Source organism: Cylas formicarius, unplaced genomic scaffold, assembly GCF_029955315.1.
Source record: "Cylas formicarius isolate icCylForm1 unplaced genomic scaffold, icCylForm1.1 PGA_scaffold_1__22_contigs__length_36826433, whole genome shotgun sequence".
Lineage (NCBI taxonomy): Eukaryota > Metazoa > Arthropoda > Insecta > Coleoptera > Brentidae > Cylas > Cylas formicarius.
This window is the reverse complement of record NW_026844264.1, coordinates 9,670,954-9,689,047: the sequence shown is the minus strand read 5'-3', so window position 1 is coordinate 9,689,047 and position 18,094 is coordinate 9,670,954. Positions and strand designations below refer to the sequence as shown.

Here is an 18,094-nt window from a genome sequence, read left to right as displayed (position 1 = left end):
AACCCGGGACCATAAGTGCGATAAAACACATACTAAGGTAAGGACTCAATTCGTCGATTTTCTACAGATTATGTGCTCCACTTTTCTCGTCAATCTGGCTATTGTATAATTCGTCAGTTGACACTTCTGTATACTATTTATAAATTTTCTGTTGACTTCTTAACTGTGATAACTGCGTCAGTATCGTTTAATCTCTGAAGAAGCTAACAGGATGACTGGCGAAACGTCAGCAAATGCGATTTATTAACAACCGAGAAAATTTGTAATTAGTATTATTGATGATCATTGTTATTAAAGGAGAACGAATGAGCTGGCTGTAAATATTATTGCAGGAAGATACCGATACTATTTGAATCGTTCAAAAATCGTGTCCCTCTATGGTATTGATGCGTTATAGTTGAAAAATGGAGGCCGGCTTTCAATTAGACGAGATTCGGGAACGGGCGAGCGGACGCTAACGCGAGACGTCCCGGAGTTATTATTTATTAATATCGGACGATAGTTCGAAGCCCTCGTCGATATCTCCTCGAAATTCTCTCTCCCGAACTCTCATCCCGCGCTAATAGCGACCGAACAATAAAGTGCATTCTTACGGCATCGCTAATTGAATTAAATCTATTAAGAGGATTTCGGGAGTTATTTAAGTTTTAATTAAATTATGTTGTATCCCGAAAGTAGACGGCGCCGGCGTCGCGGATTGTAATAATTGTTAAAAATGGAAAATTGCGACGCCGCGGCCCGGAGGGGAACAGGCGTGGAAATAAGGCGGCTGGTTTGAATAATAATTAATTCGTCTATTAAAAGCGTCCGCGAGGGCGTGTATTATATCTGCTGTTGGTTAGTCGGCGAAATTGCTTTAACGAAAGCCCCAGATGGCAATTTAAATAATTAAAAAAACAACGGTTGCCTACGGAACAACTTGGTTTAAAGATCTATGGCGGACTGCGATGGAGGACGTTCTTATAAAATAATAAACATTCAAAATCACCGTTTAAGTGCTTAGTCGGTGTATAGTTTTATTTAACACAAATTTACCTTTCATCAAGAGTAAAAAACAGAAAATTCTTTGAAAAAGAAACTTTTTATTTCAATCTAAAATTTGTAAATTGATATATTTTATTCCGCTGTCTGTCTCGCCTGTCACCAACAAAAATGACCTAACCGCACTTTTAGACTTTGTTAGATACTTTTCCGTTCTTTGTTAGTACTGTTTCTCCTTGATATAACTTTAACTTTATTAATTGAACTGGTGGCTTTTACTTGATGAAAATAAGAACTAAAAGTTCAGATTTTCACGAAATTAATTTAATGGACGGATTTATATCTCTAAAGAAGGTTTGATTATGGGAAACCCACTTAGTCCTTTGTTAGCCGAGATCTTTATGGATAATTTGGAAAATATCATACTAGAACATCCTTTAAGTAAAAGTTTTTTATGGTGGTATAGATAGGTGGATGATGTCTTTGCTTGCTTTGTTGGAACGGACAGACAATTGAGTTCCTTTTTAAATTACTCATTAGCTCATTACATAATCGTATAAAATTCACTATCGAGATTGAACATGATAACTCTATTAATTTTTTAGACTTAACTATTACGAAAGCGCAAAACAAATTAGATTTTTCAATATATCATAAACCTTCACACACGGACACAGTCATACATAACAGCTCAAACCACCCTTATACACACAAAATGGCTGCATTTAACTCTTTTATACACAGACTTCTTAATACGCCACTCTCAACAGAAAATTACAACAAAGAATTAATATCATTAAACAAATTGGACTGAACAACGGCTACAATCCGTCCATTATAGATAAAATTATAAATGAAAAACAAATGCAGCTACATACATAAGAGAACCTAGTGAAAAAGTTCAAAACATTTGTCAAAATAAGGTTTAAAAATAGCTTTCAGAACTAACAACACAATATTTAAAAAACAATAAAAGGAAATGTCCAAAATCCCAAAAATCAGGAGTCTACAGGTTGAAATGCGGATCTCGTCCTAAAATTTAACAAACAGGTAGATCCTTCAAGAAACGCATATAAAAGAGCGTTTAAAAACAATAGTCTAGATTCTAATTATGCTACATACTAAAACACAGAAAAACACATTATTGATTGATATTTGATATTTTGCATACAGCCACAAAGGGTAGAAAATTAAATTTATTGGAAGCCATGGAGATTAACAAAATGAGACATTCAAATGTATTGCTTAACGATCAATTAGATTTAAATACCTCTTCTTTATTGAACTTAAATTCTCACAACAATATTAATTAAGGTTTTATGGTCATTTTTCATTGTAAATTTTTCATTTTTTTTTGTAAATATTACATTTGATAAAGGCACGGTGTTGTCGAAACAATTGTCATGTCATAATATATAATTTCGTGAAAATCTGAACTTTTAGTTCTTATTTATTTTGTTAAATATATTAAGTGAACTGAAAATGAAGTGGATTAATTTTGACATCTATAACGTCGAAATTTCTGTGCCTTCGGATTTTTAGCCAGCGGTGCAATGTCAGTGGACTGCTAGTCAGTAATGTCATATTTAAAAAAAAATCCTTTTTCGCTATACAGGGTGTGATCGTAAATTTGCAAAAAAAAATATTTTTTTGACAAAGTCGCGTAGAGTAGTTTATCATGTGTGAATTCTGCATGAAAATTTCTTGCAGTCTGTGTCATTATTTTTTGGTATATTTTCTTTGCTGTAGAAATGTTTCTATTTTGAGAAATTACATTACAAATCATCACAGATCCTGTCCAGCCTTTGAACATCATAGATTTGTAAAAGGGAGTTTTTGAAATTAAAAAAAAAACATGTTGTTTTAATTTTTTAAACAATTTGTGCAAGTGTTACCGTTCTTTATGACACTTGTTAAGGAGTATACGACAAATCTCTCGGTTTTGTCCGATTGATAAGTTGTTCTTGAAATAGTCAATTTTCACGTATTGTACCAAATTTTTTTTTGATCGGTCAAGTACCTTTAGAGAAAATTAAAAATTTTTCGATAACAAGTAGAGTAAATTATTAATTCCGACATTTTTTTCTTGATCAACGCTGATTCGTTATATATCGCGGAAATGGATTTAATTCATTCGCTACTGTTTCGGACATTGTTGACTACTACTGAACGATTCCATTTTAAAATGAAATGGAATTAGTTTGTTGTATTTATCTGATATTATTAAATTTAACAGGATTATTTAGCGCCTATCTTTTGTTATAAATTGTTCTCGGAATTGAAGGATGTATCGGAAAAAGCTTCAAATTGTGCCCCCTTTTATGGACCGGATGAAATAATATTAAAACGGGAATTTTACGGATCGATAGGCATTTATTTTTTTGTGTATAGTGTATTGCTTGTGTCTTGTATATATTTCCGCTAAGTAAATTCAATTGAATTACGATGTATAGATAAACAACCTACCTACGTATGTTAAATGTTCGAAATATCTTATAATAATTACGATTGTTGGAGGAAACTGGACTTTAGTCCAGTATTTACGTTTTTAGTTTTGGTTACTTTTGATTGGTTCGTTATATACCGCGAAACTGAATGTTTTAAATGATTTTTTAATGAAAGCGGGGATTTAGAGGAATGACAGGCGGTGTATTTGTATATTGGGATCTATGTTTTAATTATGATTTTTTGCATTTTTACGACAAATTGTTTTAGTGAACATTGTTCATACTTACTGGAAATAAGTACAATTCAATCTATATGAATGCAGTATAAGAAATGCTATATTGATTAAAATTGAAGAAAAATATCGGTATTTATTTTTCATTTTTATTTAATTTCCTTAAAGCGCTTTGTGGTAATTGTTTCGGCTTTCGGTCGTGATGGTATCTTATTTATCAGGCCGACAAGAAATATTTAAGTTTTTTTGGAATTTCACCGTTGTTCTAAATTCACCAACCTGCCTATTTAAAACAAAAAACCCGTTGTCGCGATAATTCCGAAGAATTTTCAAAGTATAATAAATTACGAGCTTTCGGTGAATTATTCCGCCGTCTATATAAATACCTATATATTTCGAATATGAATATTTATCAGCCGCCGGGAGGGGGCGCTGCGGCTCGCTCATCGCCCGCGTAGTTTTGAATTGGAAATGGAATAATCGGCGGAACTTTTACGCTCTCTCCAAAAAGCGGCGGCGTCCCTTTGACGGTGCCGTCGACCGCGCTTTTGCGGCGCTCATTTCGCGAAGTGCATCTGCATAGTATTAAAATATCCCAATTTATCGGGCCGAATCGAGGGATCGATCCCCGACGTAAGTCGTCGTATGACGGACGGGGCTAGGGGATAGGGTGGTGCGAGAGTTCAACATGGATCAAAAGGAATTTTTGGGAAAATTTGTTAAACAAATTACAAAGTTCTTGATTTTTCGTTTTTTCCCCATATCCAATAAAATTAAAATTCCAATTCTCTGGGTTTCATTTAGATGCGCCACATTCGCTTTTACTGACGGAATTGTAATTGAAGAACTTTAATGATCCTACCTACTTACCCGATAATTGGTTTTTTATCCTTTTGCTCATATAAAGTATGATTGGTATGGGGTATGCTACATTAATTATGCGTAAAATTTGATACGGAATTCTAAAATGGATTTAAAAAATGGTTCCGTAGCTTTTCACGGCCGGTATCGTAATTAATGAAGTTTTCCGGGCTGTTAGGCCGTGGTCTATTCTTAGCTTTCAACTTTTACCGCGACAGCCATCTTCAGTTCACCGTATACTGTAGCGCGACGACAATTACGGTCCTAGTGGCGGTAGTCGGACGGACGGCAGACTGAGCGGTTGTTAGTACGGCTCGCCCCCTTGCTGAGTTGTTCGTATACGGTTTCGTGTGTGTGTTGTTTTAAGATGTTCCTCTCTCTTGTTAAAATTGCCTTTGTGTGTTTCGATGACCTCTTCAATGCATTATAGTGCTTCTCCGTAGACCATACGTTTCGTTATACCAATATAGACGTCTCCACAGGAATATGGGACTCTGTATACCCCGGCCGACGACAACGGTTTAGCCCATCTTAATTGTTGTATTTATCCTGTGTTTTTAAAAATTGATTTGATATTATGCTTCGCCATTATTTATCATTTATAAGGGAGGAAAACTAGACCGTCCGGTGGCTTTTCTTCTTCTTTTTATTTTATTTCCTTCGTAGCCATTTGCTTGGGGCGCTCTCTTTAAATTATTTAATTCCGCCGTCAGGTGTTCTGGGTCGGAGATTCTAGTCGGCCTGGCTAATAATGTTTTAATAATTCTCATCTTTTGTCTCGGATGGTGGTTTGACCCCTTCTGTAGGTGGCATTCGATGTGTGTGGGCCAATTTGCATAGTAAAATCCGAACACTCTTAGTGATCCTACAGCAAAAACCCTAAGGGAAACTAATCAGCTGATAAAAAAGTCATCTTTTGATCAAGAGACTAAAATGAAGTTATGCAAAACGGAAGCGCTACCGCCGAGGCTTTATGGACTACCGAAAATCCACAAAACGGACACTCCGCTACGTCCGAGTGTTAGCGCGATTAGATTCTCGACGTGCGCAGAATTAACTCAACACCTATCGAAATTGTTACAGCCTTTTATCGGCGGAAGCAGCTCCTATGTGCTGGGTTCGAGACATTTAATCGAAATTATTAATGACATTGCAAACACCCACATAGGTACTAGTGAGTTTTGACGTAGTCTCCCTGTTTACGAATCTCCCACTACTGGAAACGATTAACAACATCAATGAAAAATTCCCGCCGTATATGGCGAAACTATTCCATTGCCTCACGACCACATATTTCCAGTGGAATAATTTGTTTTTCGAACAAAGAGACGGAGTCCTGGTGGGAAGTCTGATTAGCCCCGTTGTTGTCAATTTTAACATGAAGAAATTTGAGGGAAGGGCACTAAAAACTGCCAAAAAACGACCTAGCCATTGGCTATGGTACATTGATGACACGTTTAGAGGAATTAGAAAAATTTCTCCGCCATCTCAATAGTATACATCCGAAAATTCAATTTAAAATGGAATTAGAACAAGATGGACAACTCCCTTGGACGTATGATAAACGTAGGCGAGAACATGAAATTGGTACATACGGTATATCGAAAGCCTGCTATTTGACCCGCTTCGTAAGTTTCTATTTACTGCAAAAAATGCACAAGGAAAAATTATGATAGACGTGTGTTGTTCTTTCATAGTAAATATTTAACCATCTCAACGTGTGACGGATAGGATTACTATATCTGTATTTTTAAAATGGGTATCACAAGCTGTGAAAACACTAGCTAGTCACATAAAATTGGTTGTGTGTCTCTGGTCAGGATATTTCGGTGTTGATATATCAGTTTTCGGTCCAAGATAGGCCCTAGGTTCTTAAAAATTTTGTAAAATTCTACTGGTTCGCCCTGTCTCAAAATATCGTGTTTATGGGATTTTCAAAATCTGTTCTGCTGCCAAACATCACAGACACCGATATATGTGCTGTTATCATATTTTTTTGAATTTGTACGAGAAAACATTGTTTTTTTTTTCTATAAGGAAAACAATTTCCAGTCGCGTCCTTTAGGGGTTCATATCGCCGAAGGGGGAGGGCTTATCGTGATCCTAGAGACTTCTCCCGTCCATGAACTGCCTTTAAAAACGGAATTGTTAAACGCAAGGATAAAGAAGATTACATTTTAATTTGCGTGAAAACAATCTGCCCTCGTCCAAGTTAATTTTAACCCCCTTCTCGCGTCGTTCCTAACTCGGATTTTCCTATTTCCCCTTCCTAAGCTTCATTCGACAGTGCAAGTTATCCTCGAACATCATTCGCCTAGTCTATTATTCAAATAATACTTTAAAGGCGGCATTGAAACTGATGTAAGCGGGTATATTGTCAATTCGCATAAATCTGCTGCCAAAAGGATTTTGGATTTAGTAGTCGATGGTTAGTTGATTAACTTTTCAGATTAAATATAAATTATAGATATATAATTTTCGCAATAAAAATATAAAGATATCGTAAATATATCACAATCAGTTAAAATTTACTGTCTGGGGATAACAAAAATTCTTTAAAGAGCAAATGAACCAAACCCTGCCATTTTCGAAATTGGGGTATGAGGAGATACAACGTCCTATAGTTATGGAGGCAATCATAACATAGTCGCCGGGCCGCGTTGATCAAGACTAATAACCAGCACTTCTTAACTTAATAATAATAATAATAAAAATAACAATAATAATAATAATAATAATAATAATAATAATAATAACACTGCTTTATTGTCAATTGCAGAAAATACACAAAATAAAGCAAAATAATGAAACGATAAATCTCAGCAATTCAGCAATTTGGTTGAAGATTGAGCACATTTGATTGATTGTTGATTCGTCCATCCCGTTGGCCCTACCCTCAAAATTGTATATTATTTGAATTATAACATCAAATAAAAAAAGGGATTCTCTGCAATAGATACGGACAATCTTTAGAATTATTAGGGAGTTTATACAACCTGATCACAAAAAGTCCGTCTAAGTTTATGGTAGTGTGTGTAAAACAGTTTGTCAAAAGTTGATCAAATCCTCTTGGAGTATAATATCGAATAAGTTCTTTTATGTGTCCGTTACTATGTGACGAATAGAATAGAATAGAATGTAAAGCTTTTACGTTCCCCACTTTCCAAAGTTGAAGTCCAATTTTTCGTATATAAATGACCATATTGCAGATGAATGTTCTAATTTGCTCATTATAGACGTTCGACCGTGGTAAGTGAATATAGTTGAGGTAGTTGAGTATATAATGGAAAAGTATGGAACTATTATTTCGGTAAAATTAAAGGATAATAACGTCAGCCTCTATATTTATAAATGAGGTTGTCAACTAATCAATTTTGTCAAACACTGTTGGAATATCTATGTCTACAACATCGACTTGTCTGTTTTTGTCTAACAAAATTCCAACCTATTAATAGAAGATGCCTTCAGAATGGGCAGTCTTCTTTTTCAAAACCCTGGATTAACTTGATTCTTTAAAACATGGTTGAATAGAAACATATGCTTGTAATAAAACATCATTCAATAGAAACGTATGCTTGTGGTTGCGCGGTATTCTTTGTGTACCCTGCATAAGTTAGCCAACGAAGAACGCGAACAAAACGTTTGATCGGAACAGACCGCCCGAGACCGTTCGTATCCTATAAAATGTTTATCAAAACCGCACCCGAAATAGAAAAAAGGCGCCGTCCGTTCGGATGGCCGCTCTCGCCATTTAACATTTCGCGTGCCGTAAAGCCGGTCAGACGTTTCGTATATCAAGCCCTCTTCGCCGGACGACCGCGGCGATAAATAAGGGTCCCGGGTTAAAAAAAAAGCGTCCGAGCATTCAGTTAGATAAGGGGCGTGAATAATTTTCGACGTCGTGGTTTTCGGTCGTGGGGGAATTTAGTCGGATTAAGGGCGTCCGACCCGCATTAGGAGTGTCCACTTGACTCGCTCCCGTCTGAACCCGCGGTTTGGCGGAGACAAATTGCCGCACCAATGAGAATTCGCTCGCCCCTTCTTCCGACGCACCGGGTGGTGGGGCGGCTTTATAAACTGTTCGACGCACCTACTTATAGCGATTTATTCACTTTTAACAGGGGTACAGAATTTGCGGCATGTTAGTGATTAAATTACGATTTTTTCATATTTATATTTATTTAGACTTTTTTTTCGAACTTTTATTTTTTTTCCGGCAGTACTTTTTCGAATAAGTTCTTTTACGTGTCCGTTACTATGTGACGAATAGAATAGAATAGAATTTATTGACCACGTTTTGTTCATACAATTATGGCAAGTCATAAATATATGTTGAAAAGTATGTATATAAAAAAACAAGACAATGAATAAATTATATATAGAGTGTATAAGTTATATAAAACAGTGTATAATACATAGGAACAGAACAGTGTATATAACAAAGAACAAGACGTTTATATAAATAAATAAAAGGAAGCAACATCAACAAAATTATAAAAAGTCATTCCACAGTCACGCCGTTCACAGACGCTTCCTTCAATCACAGTGGGAGCACCCATGTATTCCCCGACCGAGTTAAGAAAAGTTTTTTTAAAATTTTCTATTACTTAGAACTTTCACGTTTATGGTACAAGTTTAAGTTTAGTATTTTTTTTTTTACTTTTTTCATATTTGAATCTTGAAGCACGAAATAGCTTGTTATTTCTAGTTAAATAGGCATGGTAAGAGGAGTTCTAACTAAAGCTGTCTATGTTTTTGTGTATTTCTAATAAATGATGATAAATATTCAAAGAAGTGGCTTCTTAAAAATTGGTCGACAGTGCCAGTGAAAAAGAGAACAATAGGTAACTTGCAATGTTCCCACGGTAACCAGTCCTTTAAGTTTACAGATTATCAAAATATTAGAGCAAGTTTTTTACACAAGATGTTAATATGAGGGTCCCAATTTAAACTATCGTCAAGCTTTACTCCCAAGAGCCTTACATTCTTGCCCCCCAGTAGATTATTATTAGTTGAGGAATCAAGACGTTGTGTCTTATCTGTGTTTAGTTTAAGGTTATTGTTGGTGAACCAAAGTTCCGCCATCCGCTCAACATTATCAACATTGTGCATATTGGAGTCTTTGCCATAGGTCACAAACGATGTCTCGTCCGCATAAAGTGTTATTGGGGAACAGAAAGCGATACCAATCATTGATGGAAATAGTGAACAGTAGTGGACCCAAGACGGAGCCCTGAGCCACGCCACTGCTCACAACCCTCAACTCCGATATGTTATTGTTAAAGACGACACACTGTCTTCTGTCAGTTAAATGTGAATAACAATAATAATAAGTTTATATTTCGTTTTATTTTTTTGTTCTTCATATTATTCTGACAATCTAAAAAATACGGAGAAGACAAAATGTTCAGTTATTTGTTGAATAGTAACAGACACATAAAAGAATTATTCTTAAAAATACTACCAAAAAGAAGAAAACAAAAGTTGTAACAAATTTGTTACTAATCGTATAAATTAATATGAATATGAAAAAATTACTATGATGAGTTTTGTTCGTAGATATTATGTCTTGGGTGATACAATAATATTCTGGCAAACTTATTAGAGGTGTTTCAGGTTGATAATCTGTTAGAATAACCCACGATACATGATTTTAAAAATTTAAATTCGTGCTTAGAAAAAAACGATTTTTTTACAAAAGCCTATAGTTTCTAAAGAAAAAAGGTAAAGTAATAGATAGATTTCTATAGAAGATAATTCTAGAAGCGAGGTTATATCTCTGGAATTTAAGCAAATAATGAACTCTTTATTCAATCTGTTAATAATACCTGATATAACACTGGTAACATAGCGCATACAACATACACCGTGTGCCATATCAAACGATCCACTATACGATCTGGGAACCCATCGGAGATACGAAGAAAAGTTTCGTAGAAAAGGTTCTTGGGCTCTCCTGAAGATTTAAAATATAAGTAGATGATGCACTACTCAATTAGTGTGACAGATGTACCTCAGCTTATACAGGGTGTCCCAAATAGGTGGTGGCGTTTTGGCGAATTTAATTCACAAAATCTCAAGATTTTAAAATGGAACACCCTATATTTATATTCTAGGATAAAAAATAAGGTATGTTTGTAATTTCTTTTATATTTAATTTTTTCGTACTTTTTGAGATATTCGAGGTTTAAGATAACACCATATAAATTCTTGAATTTCAAGCTGCCCACATTTGGTCACTTGTTGGCAATATTAGGTATTTTTAAATAACAAAGACATGATCCTACTTCTTTTAAAGATATAATACTCCAGATATACGAATAAAACCTATTGCTAACAATACAGATTTAATTTTAAAGAAACATTTAATAGCTAATTATCTAGCTTGATTGAAAATACCAAATACCAAAAATAAATAATTAAAATTTCTAGGCTAACTAACCGAAGTAACAAATAAACAAATGTATAAAAAAAAAAGCTACCTAAAAAGTGTTCATTAATTCGGTGGATAAAGTTTAGTTCAAAATGTTCCTCTTAAAATGCTCGTTTCATCTTTTATCAAAACAACAAACAAATATCCAAATAATTAAAAAATGTAGTTGGTTAAGACATCACAATCTTTTTTTTTTACCCATTAAGGTATAAACAAACTTTGACATTTCTGTTTATTTTTGTTGTTTTTCCTATTGCTATTTAAAAAGTTCATAGTTGTTAACTTTTTTGTTAGTATATATTTTATTTGTGTTTTAAATAAGTTTTTTGGTTAACCTATAAACTTTAATTTTTTATTTTTGTGATTAGGTATTTTCGATCAAGCTTGATAATTAACTAATAAATGTTTTTTTAAATATGAATTCTGAAGTTTTATTAAAACTGTTAACGTATGTAATATAGAGTCGGTGTTATCTTCAACCTCGAATATCTCAAAAAGTGAGTAAAATTTAAATATAACTAAACAAAGTTACCTTGTTTTTTGTCCTAGAATTGATATCTGCATCTTGAGATTTTGTTAATTAAATTCGTAAAAAGGGCACCACCCATTTGGGACACCTTGTGTAAGCTGAAGCGCATCTGTCAAGACAGACCACCACAATGGCGGCAATGGGGGGGGGGATGTCTCCTCTGCTATGGGGCATATTGGTGGATGACCTACTGCAAAAACTCTCTGCGAAATGCTTCTACCGCCTAGGATATGCAGACGACGTAGTGATTGTCGTACGAGGAAAATTTACCAACACCCTGTCAGAGAGAAGTCAGGAGGCTATTAAAATCGTGGAAAATTGGTTCCAAAACGCGCGGCTAACAGTTAACCCGAAGAAAACGACAGTTTACCAATAGGAGAATCTTCACAGGACTGAAACCGCCGGTGGTAGATGGAACAAAGCTGCACTTCTCTAGGGAGGTAAAATATTTAGGAGTCATATTTTACCAAAAACTTACCTGGAGAGCGCACATTCAAAAGATCACGCTTAGGGAAACAATTGCACTAGGTAGATGCAGAAGGATGTGTGGAAAGAACTGGGGCTTAAAGCCAAAAATGACACTTTGGTTGTATTTAGCAGTAGTGAGACCAATGTTAGCGTATGGGGCGATTTTCTGGTGGACAAGAACCATGCAGGGGGAGGCGATAAGGCGGCTGAGTAGCGTGCAAAGACTAGCGAGTCTGCGCGCTACGGGGGCCATGGGCACAACGCCCACTGCGGCGCTGGAGGTCCTACTGAACATCCCACCACTACAGATCTATATACAAGGGGAAGCAAGATCCGCAGTATATAGATTACTGCAAGGCCAGTCCCCAATAATTAAGTAAGGGCGGACAATGTCCTAGGGCTGCCTACGGACAGCACAACACCTAAGTATTGCTTCGTTAACCACTACAGGATTCAAATCCCTGCCAGAGAAGACTGGGAAAACGGGCCACCAATCAAGGCAGAAATAACCTGGTATGCTGATGGCTCAAAAACTCAAAAAGGAGTAGGAGCCGGAATATATGAACCCAGGACGAAAATGAAAATCTCTATTCCAATGGGTAAGCTAGCAACAGTATTCCAAGCAGAGATCACTGCACTAGAACACTGTGCAAGAGAAATAAAAGCGAGGAAGATCCGTAACAAATCACTTGCAATTTACACCGATAGTCAAGCGGCTATAAAGGCCCTGCAATCTAATAAAATAACATCCAAGTTAGTTCTGAACTGCCATAAGGCATTAAACGAGATAGCAAGCCAGAACAAAGTTACTCTATCATGGGTACCGGGACACGGAGGGCATAAAGGTCATGAAGGCGCAGACGACGCAGCCCGCGAAGGGTCGTCAATGCGCCTGATTGGACCAGAACCCTTTTGTGGGGTGGCCAAACCCGTTCCAAAAACAGCCATCAGGAATTGGATGGACCGAGAATCCCGACGATGGTGGAGGGACAAAGACAAGCCCATCGGCCAATTTTACAGCGGACCTACTAAGCTACAATAGGAAAGCCGTAAGAATCAGGCTGTCAGGCTTAAGAGGCATCTAAGCCTGATAGAAATGGAAGAAAACACAGAATGTAGATTTTGTCAGGAAGAGGAGGAAACAGCCGCACACATGCTGTGCCACTGCGAAGGCCTAGCGAGAGTGCGTTTCCATCTGCTGGGCGATACCAAACCAGAGGCAGAAAGCTATGCGAGGGAGCCATTATCGAAATTGTGGAGTCTGGTTAGAGAGACGAACCTGGATAAAACTCTATAGCGATGGAGAGAGTCCCAATAGATCATCTGGGTCGCAGTGACGGACAGGCTGACCGCTAGCTCTCCCAATCTTAATCTGTCAAGCTGATTAAGTAGTGCATCATCTCCTTAGTTTGTGGTTAAATTTTCGTTGCAATACCTGGATCAGTAGCGTCACAACACAATTTTATGTGGGGCAATCAAAATATGAAAAAAAAAGCATAACCCCAATTTCTACCTAAATTATGCAAAATTTGAATAGGAATTTCTTAAGAAAGTGACATTTATTTTAACCAAGGATGCTAAAAATGTCGAAATATACGGAGTGTTCCATTTAAAATAACAAAGTTTATGTGGGAGTTGGGAAGGGGGGGCACTTTTGGAACACCCCTGTATCAACAAAATTATAATATTTTAAATATTCAGGAGAGTCCAAGAAACTTTTGTAAGAAACTTTTTTTCGTATTCCCTATGAGTTTCCAGATCGTAAAGTGGATCATTTTATTTGGCACACGGTGACTTAGAATCTTGGTCTTTACTAACTCTTTATAAGTTTTGTTCGGTTCTTTTTTACTTTCACTACTGAAATCTTCTACATTGTTTGGTCCTCACAGAATAACGCAATTTTTGGTCGTCAGGGTAAGAATACATTGTTAGGCGACGAGGTTTCTGACAAGCGACGAGATTAATTAATTAATTAATTAAAGTACCTGTTCCTATTTAGATAAATACAATTTTAAGCAGTATATCCAGGGGATTCCAATTTGGAGCGAATGCAAGTCTATTAGTGATATACGAAAGACATTTAATAGCTATTGCGTTTAGAGCATATACTATGTTTATCTATTTTGTTACGTTCAGAATAAATGTAGGCTGTTGTAAAAAAATGTGCGCATGTGTGCAGATGTACAGAAATGTAGATAAATACAAAATATACAAGAATCGTTTTTTTTGTTCTTTAATTAGAGTATAATAGATTCGACAATATATTTTCCGTTCCATGCACAGCAAGTTAGAGCACCACATTGAAGAATTTCATCTTCGCTATTAGACCAACATTTTGGCAACTGATTTATTTTTATTCTTTTGTCTCATATTTTCGTACTGAGGGTTAGACGGCAGAGCTAAGAGTGATACTTATAATTCCTTGGAACTCTTCGGAATTTAACTGGAGACTCTAAGAATCGCTTTGAATTTTTTGTGACATTATGTTGAGGTTCAACTATTGAACTAATAAGGCACAAACGTGATATGTTGTTGTATTTCACGACATTAAACAAAATAGAGAAGTGCACAAAATAAATGTTTGTTTAGGTATCTGCAAACAAAAATTCAAATACACAATAGTACATAAATAGTAAAAGTGATATATTATAGATAAAGATTTGCAAGATTGACTTAGATTGTGAAACACCAAAGTATTCACGTCCGAATTCCAGAATGAAGAACGTCGACAAGCGCAGTCGACTGATGCGCTGACAGACCTAGGGCATCATATTATTTCTATGTTCAAAGAATGGAAAATAACACAATAATTTCTGCTTCTTTGTGCTTTTTTTATTCTTTTAAGTGCCTGAATTAATCGATGCTTTCAAAACTGATTGGATTTCAACGACCGTTTCAATATGGTGAAAACTGTTTACACCAATAGGAAAGACTAATTGTGCTGCTCGCCTTTAAATAATATTACAACGCTAAGTAGACAATCACTGTTTTGATTTTTTCTATATATACACTTTACAGATCCACAGAAAATAAAGCTCATTCATTGGTCAAAGATTTTTAATGCCACATAAATAGGAGCGATTGTTGAACTGAAAACAAACATTAGAACTTTAAAAGTGAGAATTAATTTCGAGAAATTTAAAGAAAAATACCAACATGTTATATAGCAGGGAAGGCTCAAATAGTTCGCGACAGTGTTTAGTGAAGATGGCGTTTTAAAGTGACACCATGCTCAATGCACAATTGGGTATTTACTGTGTGACGTGTGATGTGACCGTCTGAACTGAGAAACGTTAAAATGACTAATATCCCGGAAATATGCGAAGCCACTCGCGACCATGGGTAAAACGAAACAGACATCTTAAAGTGCAGAACTGATCTGCTCATAATTGCATATTTCAGAGTATGGAGTACAAAAAAAGATTTTTCCAATGAAGCAACAATATAAATATTCGCACAAACACGATGGTTGTGCTTCCAATTAAATGAGAATTTCAAAAGCTGTTTTTATTATTTTCTTCCAAAAATATTCAGTCAAAAATATCGCAAAGTAAGAAATACTCTTTGATACTTAAATTTCGTCTAGTTGCATTTGAATAATTCGGAATTTCTTCATTTTGTAGATCATAGATCAAAAAATGGCGATTATTTGCTTAGGATTTAAACTACCTCTAAAGCGACAACTTCTATTTGGTCTTTAAGTGAAAAAAGAAGCAAATAAATCTCTTTAAAATTTTGCGTCAACGCGGAGTGCGTCAACGATGGCGTACGAATTCTGAAAATCCCCGGGCCTGGAGGATGCGGGGCTGACGGCGTCAATTTCCGGGTGCCGGAGCAACACGTCCTGCAACGGCGACCGGGAGCGTGCTGCATATACGGATGCAAATTGAGAGGATTCGAACCTTGTCAATTCTCCCGGAAAAACTTGCGTTTTCGTCCTACGTCGACTGAGAATCGCATCGAATCAATTTTTATAGATGCCATTTTTCAGATGAATGAAATTAATGAAATTCTACGTGAAAATTAATTTGTATAATTTTTGATAATTTCAAATTAACCTCAAAGCAAAAGAAATCTGAGCTAATTTTAGCTTGTACTCCATATTACCGTTTCCAAGATCCTATTGAGATTCTAATTCGAAACATCGGGTACATATTTGGTTTGGCAAAACCTTTTTAAAGCGTTCTTCAGAAAAAGGGCCGCTTACCTTATTGGTATTGGTATTGGTATTAAAGGGGGGCGCCCTCGCGGGCGTCCAAGCACTTAAGCCACCAGATGGGCCCGTTGTGCCCCCAGGCCGCTCTAGAGGGCGTCCAGAATGCCGCCCCTCCTGTAGAAGGTCAGCAACTCCTTTAGCCCAATACCGTGCACTGAGTCCGGATCGATCAGGCCGCTACCTTAAAAATAGTTTTAAATTATTTTGAAAACTCTTTCACGTCACAATGTATATGTTGCTTTGTAAATTAAAAAGCAAAATTAATATTCTCTCTAATTTGCGATGATCAATCGTGTTCGATAGTTTTTTGGGGCGCGTTTGAAATATAGTAGAGAAAAACTCTTTTTTTTTTGATATTTTTATATACGTCCTTACTTTTATACAGAAAATTTTTGCCTGTCATATAGGTGTCAAAATAAAAATGAAAACCCTATTCCTCTTAATTTTATATATCTAAGCACTGTGAAAAAAATCAAACACCAACGAAACTGTGAGGCAGTAATTGAAAGTGTGATATTTTTAACAGTAACCTCCTTCGTCATTCGAGTGCGATTTGTATTGTTCACAGTAACTTGAAAGTTTAATCTCGTACAAAAGGTCGATTTCACTCGCAACAATTTTTCAATAATTTTCATTGTGGATTTTCAAGACACTGTAAAAACTGGTATAACGGATTCAATCGTGGTCGGAATTCCATGAAGGTAATCCAAAATGTGCCGTCAAATGTTGATAGTGTATATGAACTGATAAACCAAGGTCAACAGGTGACATATCGTGTAATAGAGGGATATACAGGCATTAAAAAAGTTATGCGCGTTCGATGCTATTTGATATGACTTGATATTGCGATGGTGCTGCTCAGACGGTTTATAATATCTATACAGTCTGAAACAAAACAATGAACTTATTTTTTTTTTCAAAGAAACTTTCACAGCCTACTGTTATACTTTTTATAAAACTTCTGGATTCCTCCTGCGTCGGTTTTTGTTGACTCGAACTAGCTAACGTTTTGCTTGAAACTGACTGAACAGTCAAGCTCTGAAGAAGCCAACAGGATGATTGGCGAAACGTTAGCTAGTTCAAGTCAACAAAAATCGACGCAGGAGGAATCCAGAAGTTGGAATGGACTTTTATACCGCTTCTACGATGAGCCAAATTCAACAAAAATTTGTTCGCGGAAGAAGCACAAGGAAACAAGTGGTGCCTGTTTCCTCGGCATTATTGGTCATGTGGCGACAGTAATGTTAAAGCAATGCAGTGGTACACGAAGGCCATTTGCTTATCACAAGTCATCGGAAAATTAGTAAAAAGCAAAAGAAGAAGCGAATCATTTTTCATCATGAAAATGTGAATTCCATACATTGGTATTGGAGACAAAGTAGTTTTTGATAAGCAAAAACAGCGCTGATTTTTCACTGCTTTTTTATTCCCACCCATCAAAAATATATTGCTTGGTCAACGTTTTGGATGCATTCAAAAACCAGGTTTCGAAGGTACCGGTTATCGTAATGGAAAGAGTGTATTGATTTTCTTAGAGAATATTTTGAAAAGCAGAAAAAGAAATTTTGATCAAAATTATTAGTTTTTTTTTTTACTATTAGGCCAGATATGTGAATAGTTTTTTCTTGCGTTGTGAGGTGATTTTCTTACCGCAACAGCACGAAAACTGCCAGTGCACTTTCTTGTCTTGTTTCGGTCTGCGTGTTATTTTCAAATTCGCGTCGTGTGGTGTGATTTTCATCTTCGGGCTTGATGAGCCACCGTGGCAATAAAGCCCGAGTATATCGACTGTCGGTTTATCGGATTTTCGAAGCCATATTTCGGCGCCGCGCGGCAAACGGTCTAAAACTCAATAACACGGGTTTGCGGGGGAATCAATCGGGATTCCCATTATGATCTGCGGGGAGAAAGACGGCGGTTGCGGGG

At 36.3% G+C, this 18,094-nt stretch overlaps 1 protein-coding gene across 1 annotated transcript in view; it reads left to right on the top strand.

Annotated features, from left to right (window-relative positions):
• The window catches only part of LOC132696609 (E3 ubiquitin-protein ligase mind-bomb), a 261,968-nt gene that overhangs the window by 122,984 nt on the left and 120,890 nt on the right, over positions 1 to 18,094 (top strand). The window lies entirely within an intron of this gene.